The 18587-nt window shown below is 46.5% G+C and overlaps 12 non-coding genes and 1 pseudogene across 12 annotated transcripts; all 13 read right to left on the bottom strand.

The window, feature by feature from the left end:
- Positions 1-188: 188 nt before the first annotated feature.
- Positions 189-379, bottom strand: LOC142274265 (U2 spliceosomal RNA). Its single transcript, XR_012738598.1, has one exon. It is a non-coding gene; the product is annotated as a U2 spliceosomal RNA (small nuclear RNA).
- Positions 380-1766: 1387 nt separating this feature from the next.
- Positions 1767-1957, bottom strand: LOC142274264 (U2 spliceosomal RNA). The gene has a single exon (XR_012738597.1). It is a non-coding gene; the product is annotated as a U2 spliceosomal RNA (small nuclear RNA).
- Positions 1958-3344: 1387 nt separating this feature from the next.
- LOC142274284 (U2 spliceosomal RNA) lies at positions 3345-3537 on the bottom strand. The gene has a single exon (XR_012738615.1). It is a non-coding gene; the product is annotated as a U2 spliceosomal RNA (small nuclear RNA).
- A 701-nt stretch (positions 3538-4238) lies between these two features.
- On the bottom strand, positions 4239-4380 carry LOC142274285 (U2 spliceosomal RNA; annotated as a pseudogene).
- Positions 4381-5767: 1387 nt separating this feature from the next.
- On the bottom strand, positions 5768-5958 carry LOC142274263 (U2 spliceosomal RNA). The gene has a single exon (XR_012738596.1). It is a non-coding gene; the product is annotated as a U2 spliceosomal RNA (small nuclear RNA).
- A 1387-nt stretch (positions 5959-7345) lies between these two features.
- LOC142274262 (U2 spliceosomal RNA) lies at positions 7346-7536 on the bottom strand. Its single transcript, XR_012738595.1, has one exon. It is a non-coding gene; the product is annotated as a U2 spliceosomal RNA (small nuclear RNA).
- A 1387-nt stretch (positions 7537-8923) lies between these two features.
- LOC142274261 (U2 spliceosomal RNA) lies at positions 8924-9114 on the bottom strand. The gene has a single exon (XR_012738594.1). It is a non-coding gene; the product is annotated as a U2 spliceosomal RNA (small nuclear RNA).
- Positions 9115-10501: 1387 nt separating this feature from the next.
- LOC142274260 (U2 spliceosomal RNA) lies at positions 10502-10692 on the bottom strand. Its single transcript, XR_012738593.1, has one exon. It is a non-coding gene; the product is annotated as a U2 spliceosomal RNA (small nuclear RNA).
- A 1387-nt stretch (positions 10693-12079) lies between these two features.
- On the bottom strand, positions 12080-12270 carry LOC142274259 (U2 spliceosomal RNA). The gene has a single exon (XR_012738592.1). It is a non-coding gene; the product is annotated as a U2 spliceosomal RNA (small nuclear RNA).
- A 1387-nt stretch (positions 12271-13657) lies between these two features.
- LOC142274257 (U2 spliceosomal RNA) lies at positions 13658-13848 on the bottom strand. The gene has a single exon (XR_012738591.1). It is a non-coding gene; the product is annotated as a U2 spliceosomal RNA (small nuclear RNA).
- A 1387-nt stretch (positions 13849-15235) lies between these two features.
- LOC142274256 (U2 spliceosomal RNA) lies at positions 15236-15426 on the bottom strand. The gene has a single exon (XR_012738590.1). It is a non-coding gene; the product is annotated as a U2 spliceosomal RNA (small nuclear RNA).
- Positions 15427-16813: 1387 nt separating this feature from the next.
- Positions 16814-17004, bottom strand: LOC142274254 (U2 spliceosomal RNA). The gene has a single exon (XR_012738588.1). It is a non-coding gene; the product is annotated as a U2 spliceosomal RNA (small nuclear RNA).
- Positions 17005-18391: 1387 nt separating this feature from the next.
- On the bottom strand, positions 18392-18582 carry LOC142274282 (U2 spliceosomal RNA). The gene has a single exon (XR_012738613.1). It is a non-coding gene; the product is annotated as a U2 spliceosomal RNA (small nuclear RNA).
- Between the last annotated feature and the right edge of the window lie 5 nt (positions 18583-18587).

Genomic DNA, 18587 nt, shown 5'->3' with positions numbered 1-18587 from the left:
GATGAGTTTGCTATTTGGATGAATAAAGAAAGTCAAAAGTGTGAAAGATAAAAAACAAAAGGAGGAAGTGTGAAAAGTGAATGGGCCAAATTGAGGTGCATATGAAGACGTATGCTTTCTTCCAATTCATTAAATCGGGCTAATATGAATCAGGTGAATTGAGTTCTGCTTTTGGAAACTGGGTTAAGAAGGGGTGCACCGTTCCTGGAGGTACTGCAATACCAGGTCAATGCGTGGAGTGGACAGAGCAAGCTCTTTTTCCATCTCCCTGTTCTAAAAATCCATTTAATATATGGTCCCCAGATAGGGGACGTATCAGATATTAAACTGATAAGAACAGATACTACACTTGATCTTAGCCAAAAGGCCGAGAAGCGATAACCAGAATTGGTTTGGGCCTCGAGTGGCACCCTGGCCTATGCCGGACACATCTTAGGGAGAGAGAGCGAGAGGGAGACAAACCCACGCCTACACAAGACATTTTGTCACCCAAGCCAACCCTTGAAAAGGCTGCTTTGCAGAGCAAAAACAAGAAGAATGGTGCGTTTTGCAGCCGCCGCCCACTGCAATGAATCTGAATAACTCCTCCTTTAGGGCGCAAGCAACTCCCCTCCCCCTTGCAGTCTTTCCAATTCACGATACAAAAAGACGGACAGGACAGGTTGCCTGACTTTCCGTCACTGCCACCCTTTGCCATCCTTACCCGTAGAAAGCCCTTTCATCATCCCCAAACCCTAATCTTTTCCCTTTCCTTCCCAGCCCCCAAACCCTGCCCTCTGTACCTTTCTCACCACCCGCTTCCCTTCTCCTGTCATCCCCCTACCACCCGGGAAAAAAAGAGATTGCCCCCTCCTTCCACTAGCCCACCCTCCCACCCAAAGAACAACTTCTTCTGCGCAGCTTGTTTTCTAGGCAGCAGCGCTATTGTGATGTCATCGGGGGGCATTGTGACAAGCCGCCAGTGTTCCGTCTCTTCATGTTGTGCACAGTTCAAACGGAAAATACATCAACAGGCAGACTACAGAAAAGCTTACTATCAAAGGTTAGAGGGGGGCTTTCTCAGAGGGCTTTTTACAGTTTTTCTATTCCCAATTAGCCGTTTAAGTGTACTTATTGAAAGTAGTAATTCTTTCATAGGCCGCCCTTTCTTAGTATTTGACGTTCCTTATATTGCGGTATGAGGCTTCGCAGTAGGTTGCAAACATTCATCACCCATGACTGTCCCCAATTGAGCTCAGAAGCTCAATGTCTATCATGACCTCTCTTTTAGAATGTCCAAGAGCAAGCAAACTATTCCTCCAGGAGAGGGCGCCAACAGACTACTAAAGAGATCATCATTACTCAAAGAAAACCCCAAAAACCAATGCATGATAGGAATAAACAGGTAACTTTCTTTGGAGTGGAAGCGGAGAGATCGCACCAGATGCCAATTCTAGATCTTATCACACCTGTGGTCACTGCAGCAGCAGGTGAATCCACTTTGTCCAAAAGGGATCTATTCCATTCAATTGCAAATGATCTAGATAAGACAGAGAACTGCAGCACGGGGACATAGCCGAGTTGGTCAGGTTGAGTGGTGATGAGTTTGCTATTTGGATGAATAAAGAAAGTCAAAAGTGTGAAAGATAAAAAACAAAAGGAGGAAGTGTGAAAAGTGAATGGGCCAAATTGAGGTGCATATGAAGACGTATGCTTTCTTCCAATTCATTAAATCGGGCTAATATGAATCAGGTGAATTGAGTTCTGCTTTTGGAAACTGGGTTAAGAAGGGGTGCACCGTTCCTGGAGGTACTGCAATACCAGGTCAATGCGTGGAGTGGACAGAGCAAGCTCTTTTTCCATCTCCCTGTTCTAAAAATCCATTTAATATATGGTCCCCAGATAGGGGACGTATCAGATATTAAACTGATAAGAACAGATACTACACTTGATCTTAGCCAAAAGGCCGAGAAGCGATAACCAGAATTGGTTTGGGCCTCGAGTGGCACCCTGGCCTATGCCGGACACATCTTAGGGAGAGAGAGCGAGAGGGAGACAAACCCACGCCTACACAAGACATTTTGTCACCCAAGCCAACCCTTGAAAAGGCTGCTTTGCAGAGCAAAAACAAGAAGAATGGTGCGTTTTGCAGCCGCCGCCCACTGCAATGAATCTGAATAACTCCTCCTTTAGGGCGCAAGCAACTCCCCTCCCCCTTGCAGTCTTTCCAATTCACGATACAAAAAGACGGACAGGACAGGTTGCCTGACTTTCCGTCACTGCCACCCTTTGCCATCCTTACCCGTAGAAAGCCCTTTCATCATCCCCAAACCCTAATCTTTTCCCTTTCCTTCCCAGCCCCCAAACCCTGCCCTCTGTACCTTTCTCACCACCCGCTTCCCTTCTCCTGTCATCCCCCTACCACCCGGGAAAAAAAGAGATTGCCCCCTCCTTCCACTAGCCCACCCTCCCACCCAAAGAACAACTTCTTCTGCGCAGCTTGTTTTCTAGGCAGCAGCGCTATTGTGATGTCATCGGGGGGCATTGTGACAAGCCGCCAGTGTTCCGTCTCTTCATGTTGTGCACAGTTCAAACGGAAAATACATCAACAGGCAGACTACAGAAAAGCTTACTATCAAAGGTTAGAGGGGGGCTTTCTCAGAGGGCTTTTTACAGTTTTTCTATTCCCAATTAGCCGTTTAAGTGTACTTATTGAAAGTAGTAATTCTTTCATAGGCCGCCCTTTCTTAGTATTTGACGTTCCTTATATTGCGGTATGAGGCTTCGCAGTAGGTTGCAAACATTCATCACCCATGACTGTCCCCAATTGAGCTCAGAAGCTCAATGTCTATCATGACCTCTCTTTTAGAATGTCCAAGAGCAAGCAAACTATTCCTCCAGGAGAGGGCGCCAACAGACTACTAAAGAGATCATCATTACTCAAAGAAAACCCCAAAAACCAATGCATGATAGGAATAAACAGGTAACTTTCTTTGGAGTGGAAGCGGAGAGATCGCACCAGATGCCAATTCTAGATCTTATCACACCTGTGGTCACTGCAGCAGCAGGTGAATCCACTTTGTCCAAAAGGGATCTATTCCATTCAATTGCAAATGATCTAGATAAGACAGAGAACTGCAGCACGGGGACATAGCCGAGTTGGTCAGGTTGAGTGGTGATGAGTTTGCTATTTGGATGAATAAAGAAAGTCAAAAGTGTGAAAGATAAAAAACAAAAGGAGGAAGTGTGAAAAGTGAATGGGCCAAATTGAGGTGCATATGAAGACGTATGCTTTCTTCCAATTCATTAAATCGGGCTAATATGAATCAGGTGAATTGAGTTCTGCTTTTGGAAACTGGGTTAAGAAGGGGTGCACCGTTCCTGGAGGTACTGCAATACCAGGTCAATGCGTGGAGTGGACAGAGCAAGCTCTTTTTCCATCTCCCTGTTCTAAAAATCCATTTAATATATGGTCCCCAGATAGGGGACGTATCAGATATTAAACTGATAAGAACAGATTTTTGATTTAATGAAGCTTTCCAAAGCACCGCAAAAAATGCATGACCGAAGTCACACCAAAAACAGTGCAAAGGCTAGGATTCGTGTGGACCCCTCCGTGAGGAGAGGATCCCCAAAAATCAACCCCGTCCCTCCGAGCCAGAAGGCCACAGCAAGGGTCAGGGATCTTCGGTGCTCCCCCAAGCCGAAGCCTGGTTGAGCCTTGTCGTTGCTCCCAGCGTCCACCCAGGCATCTTACCCAAGTGGAGTAGAGAGCTACTAGTTGTTGGTTTCGCAGCCGAAACTGCCCGGACCGTCAACCGGTGTTGGTTTCTCAGCCCAAGGCTAACCGGACCTCCAACCGGGTGTTGGTTTCTCAGCCGAAGCTGACCCGGACCTCCAACCGGGTGTTGGTTTCTCAGCCGAAGCTGACCCGGACCTCCAACCGGGTGTTGGTTTCTCAGCCGAAGCTGACCCGGACCTCCAACCGGGTGTTGGTTTCTCAGCCCAAAGCTGAACGGACCTCCGACCATGATTATAAAAATTTCCCTTCCTAGCCAGAAGGCCGGGATAGAGCAATATGCTCAGAAAGTATGAAAGGGCAAGGTACGGTGTGCTACAGAGCCCAAGGCTTGCCGGGGTCCAAAGCCAGCAAGCTCAGACTCACTCCAGGGTCGTCAATCCTGGGGCACATTGCACCATAGCCCCCACACTTACTCAGTCTAATAGCCTCGATCCTGGTAGGGCCATGGTTTCCTCTAGATGGATATACTATCCTCCCAAAGTACTAACAAGCGCAACCTTCCAGTGTGCATTGCATCATTGTACTAAGATGGCCGGAGCCTTAAACCACCTTTTCGAACGATACTACACTTGATCTTAGCCAAAAGGCCGAGAAGCGATAACCAGAATTGGTTTGGGCCTCGAGTGGCACCCTGGCCTATGCCGGACACATCTTAGGGAGAGAGAGCGAGAGGGAGACAAACCCACGCCTACACAAGACATTTTGTCACCCAAGCCAACCCTTGAAAAGGCTGCTTTGCAGAGCAAAAACAAGAAGAATGGTGCGTTTTGCAGCCGCCGCCCACTGCAATGAATCTGAATAACTCCTCCTTTAGGGCGCAAGCAACTCCCCTCCCCCTTGCAGTCTTTCCAATTCACGATACAAAAAGACGGACAGGACAGGTTGCCTGACTTTCCGTCACTGCCACCCTTTGCCATCCTTACCCGTAGAAAGCCCTTTCATCATCCCCAAACCCTAATCTTTTCCCTTTCCTTCCCAGCCCCCAAACCCTGCCCTCTGTACCTTTCTCACCACCCGCTTCCCTTCTCCTGTCATCCCCCTACCACCCGGGAAAAAAAGAGATTGCCCCCTCCTTCCACTAGCCCACCCTCCCACCCAAAGAACAACTTCTTCTGCGCAGCTTGTTTTCTAGGCAGCAGCGCTATTGTGATGTCATCGGGGGGCATTGTGACAAGCCGCCAGTGTTCCGTCTCTTCATGTTGTGCACAGTTCAAACGGAAAATACATCAACAGGCAGACTACAGAAAAGCTTACTATCAAAGGTTAGAGGGGGGCTTTCTCAGAGGGCTTTTTACAGTTTTTCTATTCCCAATTAGCCGTTTAAGTGTACTTATTGAAAGTAGTAATTCTTTCATAGGCCGCCCTTTCTTAGTATTTGACGTTCCTTATATTGCGGTATGAGGCTTCGCAGTAGGTTGCAAACATTCATCACCCATGACTGTCCCCAATTGAGCTCAGAAGCTCAATGTCTATCATGACCTCTCTTTTAGAATGTCCAAGAGCAAGCAAACTATTCCTCCAGGAGAGGGCGCCAACAGACTACTAAAGAGATCATCATTACTCAAAGAAAACCCCAAAAACCAATGCATGATAGGAATAAACAGGTAACTTTCTTTGGAGTGGAAGCGGAGAGATCGCACCAGATGCCAATTCTAGATCTTATCACACCTGTGGTCACTGCAGCAGCAGGTGAATCCACTTTGTCCAAAAGGGATCTATTCCATTCAATTGCAAATGATCTAGATAAGACAGAGAACTGCAGCACGGGGACATAGCCGAGTTGGTCAGGTTGAGTGGTGATGAGTTTGCTATTTGGATGAATAAAGAAAGTCAAAAGTGTGAAAGATAAAAAACAAAAGGAGGAAGTGTGAAAAGTGAATGGGCCAAATTGAGGTGCATATGAAGACGTATGCTTTCTTCCAATTCATTAAATCGGGCTAATATGAATCAGGTGAATTGAGTTCTGCTTTTGGAAACTGGGTTAAGAAGGGGTGCACCGTTCCTGGAGGTACTGCAATACCAGGTCAATGCGTGGAGTGGACAGAGCAAGCTCTTTTTCCATCTCCCTGTTCTAAAAATCCATTTAATATATGGTCCCCAGATAGGGGACGTATCAGATATTAAACTGATAAGAACAGATACTACACTTGATCTTAGCCAAAAGGCCGAGAAGCGATAACCAGAATTGGTTTGGGCCTCGAGTGGCACCCTGGCCTATGCCGGACACATCTTAGGGAGAGAGAGCGAGAGGGAGACAAACCCACGCCTACACAAGACATTTTGTCACCCAAGCCAACCCTTGAAAAGGCTGCTTTGCAGAGCAAAAACAAGAAGAATGGTGCGTTTTGCAGCCGCCGCCCACTGCAATGAATCTGAATAACTCCTCCTTTAGGGCGCAAGCAACTCCCCTCCCCCTTGCAGTCTTTCCAATTCACGATACAAAAAGACGGACAGGACAGGTTGCCTGACTTTCCGTCACTGCCACCCTTTGCCATCCTTACCCGTAGAAAGCCCTTTCATCATCCCCAAACCCTAATCTTTTCCCTTTCCTTCCCAGCCCCCAAACCCTGCCCTCTGTACCTTTCTCACCACCCGCTTCCCTTCTCCTGTCATCCCCCTACCACCCGGGAAAAAAAGAGATTGCCCCCTCCTTCCACTAGCCCACCCTCCCACCCAAAGAACAACTTCTTCTGCGCAGCTTGTTTTCTAGGCAGCAGCGCTATTGTGATGTCATCGGGGGGCATTGTGACAAGCCGCCAGTGTTCCGTCTCTTCATGTTGTGCACAGTTCAAACGGAAAATACATCAACAGGCAGACTACAGAAAAGCTTACTATCAAAGGTTAGAGGGGGGCTTTCTCAGAGGGCTTTTTACAGTTTTTCTATTCCCAATTAGCCGTTTAAGTGTACTTATTGAAAGTAGTAATTCTTTCATAGGCCGCCCTTTCTTAGTATTTGACGTTCCTTATATTGCGGTATGAGGCTTCGCAGTAGGTTGCAAACATTCATCACCCATGACTGTCCCCAATTGAGCTCAGAAGCTCAATGTCTATCATGACCTCTCTTTTAGAATGTCCAAGAGCAAGCAAACTATTCCTCCAGGAGAGGGCGCCAACAGACTACTAAAGAGATCATCATTACTCAAAGAAAACCCCAAAAACCAATGCATGATAGGAATAAACAGGTAACTTTCTTTGGAGTGGAAGCGGAGAGATCGCACCAGATGCCAATTCTAGATCTTATCACACCTGTGGTCACTGCAGCAGCAGGTGAATCCACTTTGTCCAAAAGGGATCTATTCCATTCAATTGCAAATGATCTAGATAAGACAGAGAACTGCAGCACGGGGACATAGCCGAGTTGGTCAGGTTGAGTGGTGATGAGTTTGCTATTTGGATGAATAAAGAAAGTCAAAAGTGTGAAAGATAAAAAACAAAAGGAGGAAGTGTGAAAAGTGAATGGGCCAAATTGAGGTGCATATGAAGACGTATGCTTTCTTCCAATTCATTAAATCGGGCTAATATGAATCAGGTGAATTGAGTTCTGCTTTTGGAAACTGGGTTAAGAAGGGGTGCACCGTTCCTGGAGGTACTGCAATACCAGGTCAATGCGTGGAGTGGACAGAGCAAGCTCTTTTTCCATCTCCCTGTTCTAAAAATCCATTTAATATATGGTCCCCAGATAGGGGACGTATCAGATATTAAACTGATAAGAACAGATACTACACTTGATCTTAGCCAAAAGGCCGAGAAGCGATAACCAGAATTGGTTTGGGCCTCGAGTGGCACCCTGGCCTATGCCGGACACATCTTAGGGAGAGAGAGCGAGAGGGAGACAAACCCACGCCTACACAAGACATTTTGTCACCCAAGCCAACCCTTGAAAAGGCTGCTTTGCAGAGCAAAAACAAGAAGAATGGTGCGTTTTGCAGCCGCCGCCCACTGCAATGAATCTGAATAACTCCTCCTTTAGGGCGCAAGCAACTCCCCTCCCCCTTGCAGTCTTTCCAATTCACGATACAAAAAGACGGACAGGACAGGTTGCCTGACTTTCCGTCACTGCCACCCTTTGCCATCCTTACCCGTAGAAAGCCCTTTCATCATCCCCAAACCCTAATCTTTTCCCTTTCCTTCCCAGCCCCCAAACCCTGCCCTCTGTACCTTTCTCACCACCCGCTTCCCTTCTCCTGTCATCCCCCTACCACCCGGGAAAAAAAGAGATTGCCCCCTCCTTCCACTAGCCCACCCTCCCACCCAAAGAACAACTTCTTCTGCGCAGCTTGTTTTCTAGGCAGCAGCGCTATTGTGATGTCATCGGGGGGCATTGTGACAAGCCGCCAGTGTTCCGTCTCTTCATGTTGTGCACAGTTCAAACGGAAAATACATCAACAGGCAGACTACAGAAAAGCTTACTATCAAAGGTTAGAGGGGGGCTTTCTCAGAGGGCTTTTTACAGTTTTTCTATTCCCAATTAGCCGTTTAAGTGTACTTATTGAAAGTAGTAATTCTTTCATAGGCCGCCCTTTCTTAGTATTTGACGTTCCTTATATTGCGGTATGAGGCTTCGCAGTAGGTTGCAAACATTCATCACCCATGACTGTCCCCAATTGAGCTCAGAAGCTCAATGTCTATCATGACCTCTCTTTTAGAATGTCCAAGAGCAAGCAAACTATTCCTCCAGGAGAGGGCGCCAACAGACTACTAAAGAGATCATCATTACTCAAAGAAAACCCCAAAAACCAATGCATGATAGGAATAAACAGGTAACTTTCTTTGGAGTGGAAGCGGAGAGATCGCACCAGATGCCAATTCTAGATCTTATCACACCTGTGGTCACTGCAGCAGCAGGTGAATCCACTTTGTCCAAAAGGGATCTATTCCATTCAATTGCAAATGATCTAGATAAGACAGAGAACTGCAGCACGGGGACATAGCCGAGTTGGTCAGGTTGAGTGGTGATGAGTTTGCTATTTGGATGAATAAAGAAAGTCAAAAGTGTGAAAGATAAAAAACAAAAGGAGGAAGTGTGAAAAGTGAATGGGCCAAATTGAGGTGCATATGAAGACGTATGCTTTCTTCCAATTCATTAAATCGGGCTAATATGAATCAGGTGAATTGAGTTCTGCTTTTGGAAACTGGGTTAAGAAGGGGTGCACCGTTCCTGGAGGTACTGCAATACCAGGTCAATGCGTGGAGTGGACAGAGCAAGCTCTTTTTCCATCTCCCTGTTCTAAAAATCCATTTAATATATGGTCCCCAGATAGGGGACGTATCAGATATTAAACTGATAAGAACAGATACTACACTTGATCTTAGCCAAAAGGCCGAGAAGCGATAACCAGAATTGGTTTGGGCCTCGAGTGGCACCCTGGCCTATGCCGGACACATCTTAGGGAGAGAGAGCGAGAGGGAGACAAACCCACGCCTACACAAGACATTTTGTCACCCAAGCCAACCCTTGAAAAGGCTGCTTTGCAGAGCAAAAACAAGAAGAATGGTGCGTTTTGCAGCCGCCGCCCACTGCAATGAATCTGAATAACTCCTCCTTTAGGGCGCAAGCAACTCCCCTCCCCCTTGCAGTCTTTCCAATTCACGATACAAAAAGACGGACAGGACAGGTTGCCTGACTTTCCGTCACTGCCACCCTTTGCCATCCTTACCCGTAGAAAGCCCTTTCATCATCCCCAAACCCTAATCTTTTCCCTTTCCTTCCCAGCCCCCAAACCCTGCCCTCTGTACCTTTCTCACCACCCGCTTCCCTTCTCCTGTCATCCCCCTACCACCCGGGAAAAAAAGAGATTGCCCCCTCCTTCCACTAGCCCACCCTCCCACCCAAAGAACAACTTCTTCTGCGCAGCTTGTTTTCTAGGCAGCAGCGCTATTGTGATGTCATCGGGGGGCATTGTGACAAGCCGCCAGTGTTCCGTCTCTTCATGTTGTGCACAGTTCAAACGGAAAATACATCAACAGGCAGACTACAGAAAAGCTTACTATCAAAGGTTAGAGGGGGGCTTTCTCAGAGGGCTTTTTACAGTTTTTCTATTCCCAATTAGCCGTTTAAGTGTACTTATTGAAAGTAGTAATTCTTTCATAGGCCGCCCTTTCTTAGTATTTGACGTTCCTTATATTGCGGTATGAGGCTTCGCAGTAGGTTGCAAACATTCATCACCCATGACTGTCCCCAATTGAGCTCAGAAGCTCAATGTCTATCATGACCTCTCTTTTAGAATGTCCAAGAGCAAGCAAACTATTCCTCCAGGAGAGGGCGCCAACAGACTACTAAAGAGATCATCATTACTCAAAGAAAACCCCAAAAACCAATGCATGATAGGAATAAACAGGTAACTTTCTTTGGAGTGGAAGCGGAGAGATCGCACCAGATGCCAATTCTAGATCTTATCACACCTGTGGTCACTGCAGCAGCAGGTGAATCCACTTTGTCCAAAAGGGATCTATTCCATTCAATTGCAAATGATCTAGATAAGACAGAGAACTGCAGCACGGGGACATAGCCGAGTTGGTCAGGTTGAGTGGTGATGAGTTTGCTATTTGGATGAATAAAGAAAGTCAAAAGTGTGAAAGATAAAAAACAAAAGGAGGAAGTGTGAAAAGTGAATGGGCCAAATTGAGGTGCATATGAAGACGTATGCTTTCTTCCAATTCATTAAATCGGGCTAATATGAATCAGGTGAATTGAGTTCTGCTTTTGGAAACTGGGTTAAGAAGGGGTGCACCGTTCCTGGAGGTACTGCAATACCAGGTCAATGCGTGGAGTGGACAGAGCAAGCTCTTTTTCCATCTCCCTGTTCTAAAAATCCATTTAATATATGGTCCCCAGATAGGGGACGTATCAGATATTAAACTGATAAGAACAGATACTACACTTGATCTTAGCCAAAAGGCCGAGAAGCGATAACCAGAATTGGTTTGGGCCTCGAGTGGCACCCTGGCCTATGCCGGACACATCTTAGGGAGAGAGAGCGAGAGGGAGACAAACCCACGCCTACACAAGACATTTTGTCACCCAAGCCAACCCTTGAAAAGGCTGCTTTGCAGAGCAAAAACAAGAAGAATGGTGCGTTTTGCAGCCGCCGCCCACTGCAATGAATCTGAATAACTCCTCCTTTAGGGCGCAAGCAACTCCCCTCCCCCTTGCAGTCTTTCCAATTCACGATACAAAAAGACGGACAGGACAGGTTGCCTGACTTTCCGTCACTGCCACCCTTTGCCATCCTTACCCGTAGAAAGCCCTTTCATCATCCCCAAACCCTAATCTTTTCCCTTTCCTTCCCAGCCCCCAAACCCTGCCCTCTGTACCTTTCTCACCACCCGCTTCCCTTCTCCTGTCATCCCCCTACCACCCGGGAAAAAAAGAGATTGCCCCCTCCTTCCACTAGCCCACCCTCCCACCCAAAGAACAACTTCTTCTGCGCAGCTTGTTTTCTAGGCAGCAGCGCTATTGTGATGTCATCGGGGGGCATTGTGACAAGCCGCCAGTGTTCCGTCTCTTCATGTTGTGCACAGTTCAAACGGAAAATACATCAACAGGCAGACTACAGAAAAGCTTACTATCAAAGGTTAGAGGGGGGCTTTCTCAGAGGGCTTTTTACAGTTTTTCTATTCCCAATTAGCCGTTTAAGTGTACTTATTGAAAGTAGTAATTCTTTCATAGGCCGCCCTTTCTTAGTATTTGACGTTCCTTATATTGCGGTATGAGGCTTCGCAGTAGGTTGCAAACATTCATCACCCATGACTGTCCCCAATTGAGCTCAGAAGCTCAATGTCTATCATGACCTCTCTTTTAGAATGTCCAAGAGCAAGCAAACTATTCCTCCAGGAGAGGGCGCCAACAGACTACTAAAGAGATCATCATTACTCAAAGAAAACCCCAAAAACCAATGCATGATAGGAATAAACAGGTAACTTTCTTTGGAGTGGAAGCGGAGAGATCGCACCAGATGCCAATTCTAGATCTTATCACACCTGTGGTCACTGCAGCAGCAGGTGAATCCACTTTGTCCAAAAGGGATCTATTCCATTCAATTGCAAATGATCTAGATAAGACAGAGAACTGCAGCACGGGGACATAGCCGAGTTGGTCAGGTTGAGTGGTGATGAGTTTGCTATTTGGATGAATAAAGAAAGTCAAAAGTGTGAAAGATAAAAAACAAAAGGAGGAAGTGTGAAAAGTGAATGGGCCAAATTGAGGTGCATATGAAGACGTATGCTTTCTTCCAATTCATTAAATCGGGCTAATATGAATCAGGTGAATTGAGTTCTGCTTTTGGAAACTGGGTTAAGAAGGGGTGCACCGTTCCTGGAGGTACTGCAATACCAGGTCAATGCGTGGAGTGGACAGAGCAAGCTCTTTTTCCATCTCCCTGTTCTAAAAATCCATTTAATATATGGTCCCCAGATAGGGGACGTATCAGATATTAAACTGATAAGAACAGATACTACACTTGATCTTAGCCAAAAGGCCGAGAAGCGATAACCAGAATTGGTTTGGGCCTCGAGTGGCACCCTGGCCTATGCCGGACACATCTTAGGGAGAGAGAGCGAGAGGGAGACAAACCCACGCCTACACAAGACATTTTGTCACCCAAGCCAACCCTTGAAAAGGCTGCTTTGCAGAGCAAAAACAAGAAGAATGGTGCGTTTTGCAGCCGCCGCCCACTGCAATGAATCTGAATAACTCCTCCTTTAGGGCGCAAGCAACTCCCCTCCCCCTTGCAGTCTTTCCAATTCACGATACAAAAAGACGGACAGGACAGGTTGCCTGACTTTCCGTCACTGCCACCCTTTGCCATCCTTACCCGTAGAAAGCCCTTTCATCATCCCCAAACCCTAATCTTTTCCCTTTCCTTCCCAGCCCCCAAACCCTGCCCTCTGTACCTTTCTCACCACCCGCTTCCCTTCTCCTGTCATCCCCCTACCACCCGGGAAAAAAAGAGATTGCCCCCTCCTTCCACTAGCCCACCCTCCCACCCAAAGAACAACTTCTTCTGCGCAGCTTGTTTTCTAGGCAGCAGCGCTATTGTGATGTCATCGGGGGGCATTGTGACAAGCCGCCAGTGTTCCGTCTCTTCATGTTGTGCACAGTTCAAACGGAAAATACATCAACAGGCAGACTACAGAAAAGCTTACTATCAAAGGTTAGAGGGGGGCTTTCTCAGAGGGCTTTTTACAGTTTTTCTATTCCCAATTAGCCGTTTAAGTGTACTTATTGAAAGTAGTAATTCTTTCATAGGCCGCCCTTTCTTAGTATTTGACGTTCCTTATATTGCGGTATGAGGCTTCGCAGTAGGTTGCAAACATTCATCACCCATGACTGTCCCCAATTGAGCTCAGAAGCTCAATGTCTATCATGACCTCTCTTTTAGAATGTCCAAGAGCAAGCAAACTATTCCTCCAGGAGAGGGCGCCAACAGACTACTAAAGAGATCATCATTACTCAAAGAAAACCCCAAAAACCAATGCATGATAGGAATAAACAGGTAACTTTCTTTGGAGTGGAAGCGGAGAGATCGCACCAGATGCCAATTCTAGATCTTATCACACCTGTGGTCACTGCAGCAGCAGGTGAATCCACTTTGTCCAAAAGGGATCTATTCCATTCAATTGCAAATGATCTAGATAAGACAGAGAACTGCAGCACGGGGACATAGCCGAGTTGGTCAGGTTGAGTGGTGATGAGTTTGCTATTTGGATGAATAAAGAAAGTCAAAAGTGTGAAAGATAAAAAACAAAAGGAGGAAGTGTGAAAAGTGAATGGGCCAAATTGAGGTGCATATGAAGACGTATGCTTTCTTCCAATTCATTAAATCGGGCTAATATGAATCAGGTGAATTGAGTTCTGCTTTTGGAAACTGGGTTAAGAAGGGGTGCACCGTTCCTGGAGGTACTGCAATACCAGGTCAATGCGTGGAGTGGACAGAGCAAGCTCTTTTTCCATCTCCCTGTTCTAAAAATCCATTTAATATATGGTCCCCAGATAGGGGACGTATCAGATATTAAACTGATAAGAACAGATACTACACTTGATCTTAGCCAAAAGGCCGAGAAGCGATAACCAGAATTGGTTTGGGCCTCGAGTGGCACCCTGGCCTATGCCGGACACATCTTAGGGAGAGAGAGCGAGAGGGAGACAAACCCACGCCTACACAAGACATTTTGTCACCCAAGCCAACCCTTGAAAAGGCTGCTTTGCAGAGCAAAAACAAGAAGAATGGTGCGTTTTGCAGCCGCCGCCCACTGCAATGAATCTGAATAACTCCTCCTTTAGGGCGCAAGCAACTCCCCTCCCCCTTGCAGTCTTTCCAATTCACGATACAAAAAGACGGACAGGACAGGTTGCCTGACTTTCCGTCACTGCCACCCTTTGCCATCCTTACCCGTAGAAAGCCCTTTCATCATCCCCAAACCCTAATCTTTTCCCTTTCCTTCCCAGCCCCCAAACCCTGCCCTCTGTACCTTTCTCACCACCCGCTTCCCTTCTCCTGTCATCCCCCTACCACCCGGGAAAAAAAGAGATTGCCCCCTCCTTCCACTAGCCCACCCTCCCACCCAAAGAACAACTTCTTCTGCGCAGCTTGTTTTCTAGGCAGCAGCGCTATTGTGATGTCATCGGGGGGCATTGTGACAAGCCGCCAGTGTTCCGTCTCTTCATGTTGTGCACAGTTCAAACGGAAAATACATCAACAGGCAGACTACAGAAAAGCTTACTATCAAAGGTTAGAGGGGGGCTTTCTCAGAGGGCTTTTTACAGTTTTTCTATTCCCAATTAGCCGTTTAAGTGTACTTATTGAAAGTAGTAATTCTTTCATAGGCCGCCCTTTCTTAGTATTTGACGTTCCTTATATTGCGGTATGAGGCTTCGCAGTAGGTTGCAAACATTCATCACCCATGACTGTCCCCAATTGAGCTCAGAAGCTCAATGTCTATCATGACCTCTCTTTTAGAATGTCCAAGAGCAAGCAAACTATTCCTCCAGGAGAGGGCGCCAACAGACTACTAAAGAGATCATCATTACTCAAAGAAAACCCCAAAAACCAATGCATGATAGGAATAAACAGGTAACTTTCTTTGGAGTGGAAGCGGAGAGATCGCACCAGATGCCAATTCTAGATCTTATCACACCTGTGGTCACTGCAGCAGCAGGTGAATCCACTTTGTCCAAAAGGGATCTATTCCATTCAATTGCAAATGATCTAGATAAGACAGAGAACTGCAGCACGGGGACATAGCCGAGTTGGTCAGGTTGAGTGGTGATGAGTTTGCTATTTGGATGAATAAAGAAAGTCAAAAGTGTGAAAGATAAAAAACAAAAGGAGGAAGTGTGAAAAGTGAATGGGCCAAATTGAGGTGCATATGAAGACGTATGCTTTCTTCCAATTCATTAAATCGGGCTAATATGAATCAGGTGAATTGAGTTCTGCTTTTGGAAACTGGGTTAAGAAGGGGTGCACCGTTCCTGGAGGTACTGCAATACCAGGTCAATGCGTGGAGTGGACAGAGCAAGCTCTTTTTCCATCTCCCTGTTCTAAAAATCCATTTAATATATGGTCCCCAGATAGGGGACGTATCAGATATTAAACTGATAAGAACAGATACTACACTTGATCTTAGCCAAAAGGCCGAGAAGCGATAACCAGAATTGGTTTGGGCCTCGAGTGGCACCCTGGCCTATGCCGGACACATCTTAGGGAGAGAGAGCGAGAGGGAGACAAACCCACGCCTACACAAGACATTTTGTCACCCAAGCCAACCCTTGAAAAGGCTGCTTTGCAGAGCAAAAACAAGAAGAATGGTGCGTTTTGCAGCCGCCGCCCACTGCAATGAATCTGAATAACTCCTCCTTTAGGGCGCAAGCAACTCCCCTCCCCCTTGCAGTCTTTCCAATTCACGATACAAAAAGACGGACAGGACAGGTTGCCTGACTTTCCGTCACTGCCACCCTTTGCCATCCTTACCCGTAGAAAGCCCTTTCATCATCCCCAAACCCTAATCTTTTCCCTTTCCTTCCCAGCCCCCAAACCCTGCCCTCTGTACCTTTCTCACCACCCGCTTCCCTTCTCCTGTCATCCCCCTACCACCCGGGAAAAAAAGAGATTGCCCCCTCCTTCCACTAGCCCACCCTCCCACCCAAAGAACAACTTCTTCTGCGCAGCTTGTTTTCTAGGCAGCAGCGCTATTGTGATGTCATCGGGGGGCATTGTGACAAGCCGCCAGTGTTCCGTCTCTTCATGTTGTGCACAGTTCAAACGGAAAATACATCAACAGGCAGACTACAGAAAAGCTTACTATCAAAGGTTAGAGGGGGGCTTTCTCAGAGGGCTTTTTACAGTTTTTCTATTCCCAATTAGCCGTTTAAGTGTACTTATTGAAAGTAGTAATTCTTTCATAGGCCGCCCTTTCTTAGTATTTGACGTTCCTTATATTGCGGTATGAGGCTTCGCAGTAGGTTGCAAACATTCATCACCCATGACTGTCCCCAATTGAGCTCAGAAGCTTAATGTCTATCATGACCTCTCTTTTAGAATGTCCAAGAGCAAGCAAACTATTCCTCCAGGAGAGGGCGCCAACAGACTACTAAAGAGATCATCATTACTCAAAGAAAACCCCAAAAACCAATGCATGATAGGAATAAACAGGTAACTTTCTTTGGAGTGGAAGCGGAGAGATCGCACCAGATGCCAATTCTAGATCTTATCACACCTGTGGTCACTGCAGCAGCAGGTGAATCCACTTTGTCCAAAAGGGATCTATTCCATTCAATTGCAAATGATCTAGATAAGACAGAGAACTGCAGCACGGGGACATAGCCGAGTTGGTCAGGTTGAGTGGTGATGAGTTTGCTATTTGGATGAATAAAGAAAGTCAAAAGTGTGAAAGATAAAAAACAAAAGGAGGAAGTGTGAAAAGTGAATGGGCCAAATTGAGGTGCATATGAAGACGTATGCTTTCTTCCAATTCATTAAATCGGGCTAATATGAATCAGGTGAATTGAGTTCTGCTTTTGGAAACTGGGTTAAGAAGGGGTGCACCGTTCCTGGAGGTACTGCAATACCAGGTCAATGCGTGGAGTGGACAGAGCAAGCTCTTTTTCCATCTCCCTGTTCTAAAAATCCATTTAATATATGGTCCCCAGATAGGGGACGTATCAGATATTAAACTGATAAGAACAGATACTACACTTGATCTTAGCCAAAAGGCCGAGAAGCGATAACCAGAATTGGTTTGGGCCTCGAGTGGCACCCTGGCCTATGCCGGACACATCTTAGGGAGAGAGAGCGAGAGGGAGACAAACCCACGCCTACACAAGACATTTTGTCACCCAAGCCAACCCTTGAAAAGGCTGCTTTGCAGAGCAAAAACAAGAAGAATGGTGCGTTTTGCAGCCGCCGCCCACTGCAATGAATCTGAATAACTCCTCCTTTAGGGCGCAAGCAACTCCCCTCCCCCTTGCAGTCTTTCCAATTCACGATACAAAAAGACGGACAGGACAGGTTGCCTGACTTTCCGTCACTGCCACCCTTTGCCATCCTTACCCGTAGAAAGCCCTTTCATCATCCCCAAACCCTAATCTTTTCCCTTTCCTTCCCAGCCCCCAAACCCTGCCCTCTGTACCTTTCTCACCACCCGCTTCCCTTCTCCTGTCATCCCCCTACCACCCGGGAAAAAAAGAGATTGCCCCCTCCTTCCACTAGCCCACCCTCCCACCCAAAGAACAACTTCTTCTGCGCAGCTTGTTTTCTAGGCAGCAGCGCTATTGTGATGTCATCGGGGGGCATTGTGACAAGCCGCCAGTGTTCCGTCTCTTCATGTTGTGCACAGTTCAAACGGAAAATACATCAACAGGCAGACTACAGAAAAGCTTACTATCAAAGGTTAGAGGGGGGCTTTCTCAGAGGGCTTTTTACAGTTTTTCTATTCCCAATTAGCCGTTTAAGTGTACTTATTGAAAGTAGTAATTCTTTCATAGGCCGCCCTTTCTTAGTATTTGACGTTCCTTATATTGCGGTATGAGGCTTCGCAGTAGGTTGCAAACATTCATCACCCATGACTGTCCCCAATTGAGCTCAGAAGCTCAATGTCTATCATGACCTCTCTTTTAGAATGTCCAAGAGCAAGCAAACTATTCCTCCAGGAGAGGGCGCCAACAGACTACTAAAGAGATCATCATTACTCAAAGAAAACCCCAAAAACCAATGCATGATAGGAATAAACAGGTAACTTTCTTTGGAGTGGAAGCGGAGAGATCGCACCAGATGCCAATTCTAGATCTTATCACACCTGTGGTCACTGCAGCAGCAGGTGAATCCACTTTGTCCAAAAGGGATCTATTCCATTCAATTGCAAATGATCTAGATAAGACAGAGAACTGCAGCACGGGGACATAGCCGAGTTGGTCAGGTTGAGTGGTGATGAGTTTGCTATTTGGATGAATAAAGAAAGTCAAAAGTGTGAAAGATAAAAAACAAAAGGAGGAAGTGTGAAAAGTGAATGGGCCAAATTGAGGTGCATATGAAGACGTATGCTTTCTTCCAATTCATTAAATCGGGCTAATATGAATCAGGTGAATTGAGTTCTGCTTTTGGAAACTGGGTTAAGAAGGGGTGCACCGTTCCTGGAGGTACTGCAATACCAGGTCAATGCGTGCAGTGGACAGAGCAAGCTCTTTTTCCATCTCCCTGTTCTAAAAATCCATTTAATATATGGTCCCCAGATAGGGGACGTATCAGATATTAAACTGATAAGAACAGATACTACACTTGATCTTAGCCAAAAGGCCGAGAAGCGATAACCA

Source organism: Anomaloglossus baeobatrachus, unplaced genomic scaffold (assembly GCF_048569485.1).
Source record: "Anomaloglossus baeobatrachus isolate aAnoBae1 unplaced genomic scaffold, aAnoBae1.hap1 Scaffold_3718, whole genome shotgun sequence".
Lineage (NCBI taxonomy): Eukaryota > Metazoa > Chordata > Amphibia > Anura > Aromobatidae > Anomaloglossus > Anomaloglossus baeobatrachus.
Note: the sequence above shows the minus strand (reverse complement) of the source record. Positions and strands in the feature narration are given on the sequence as shown.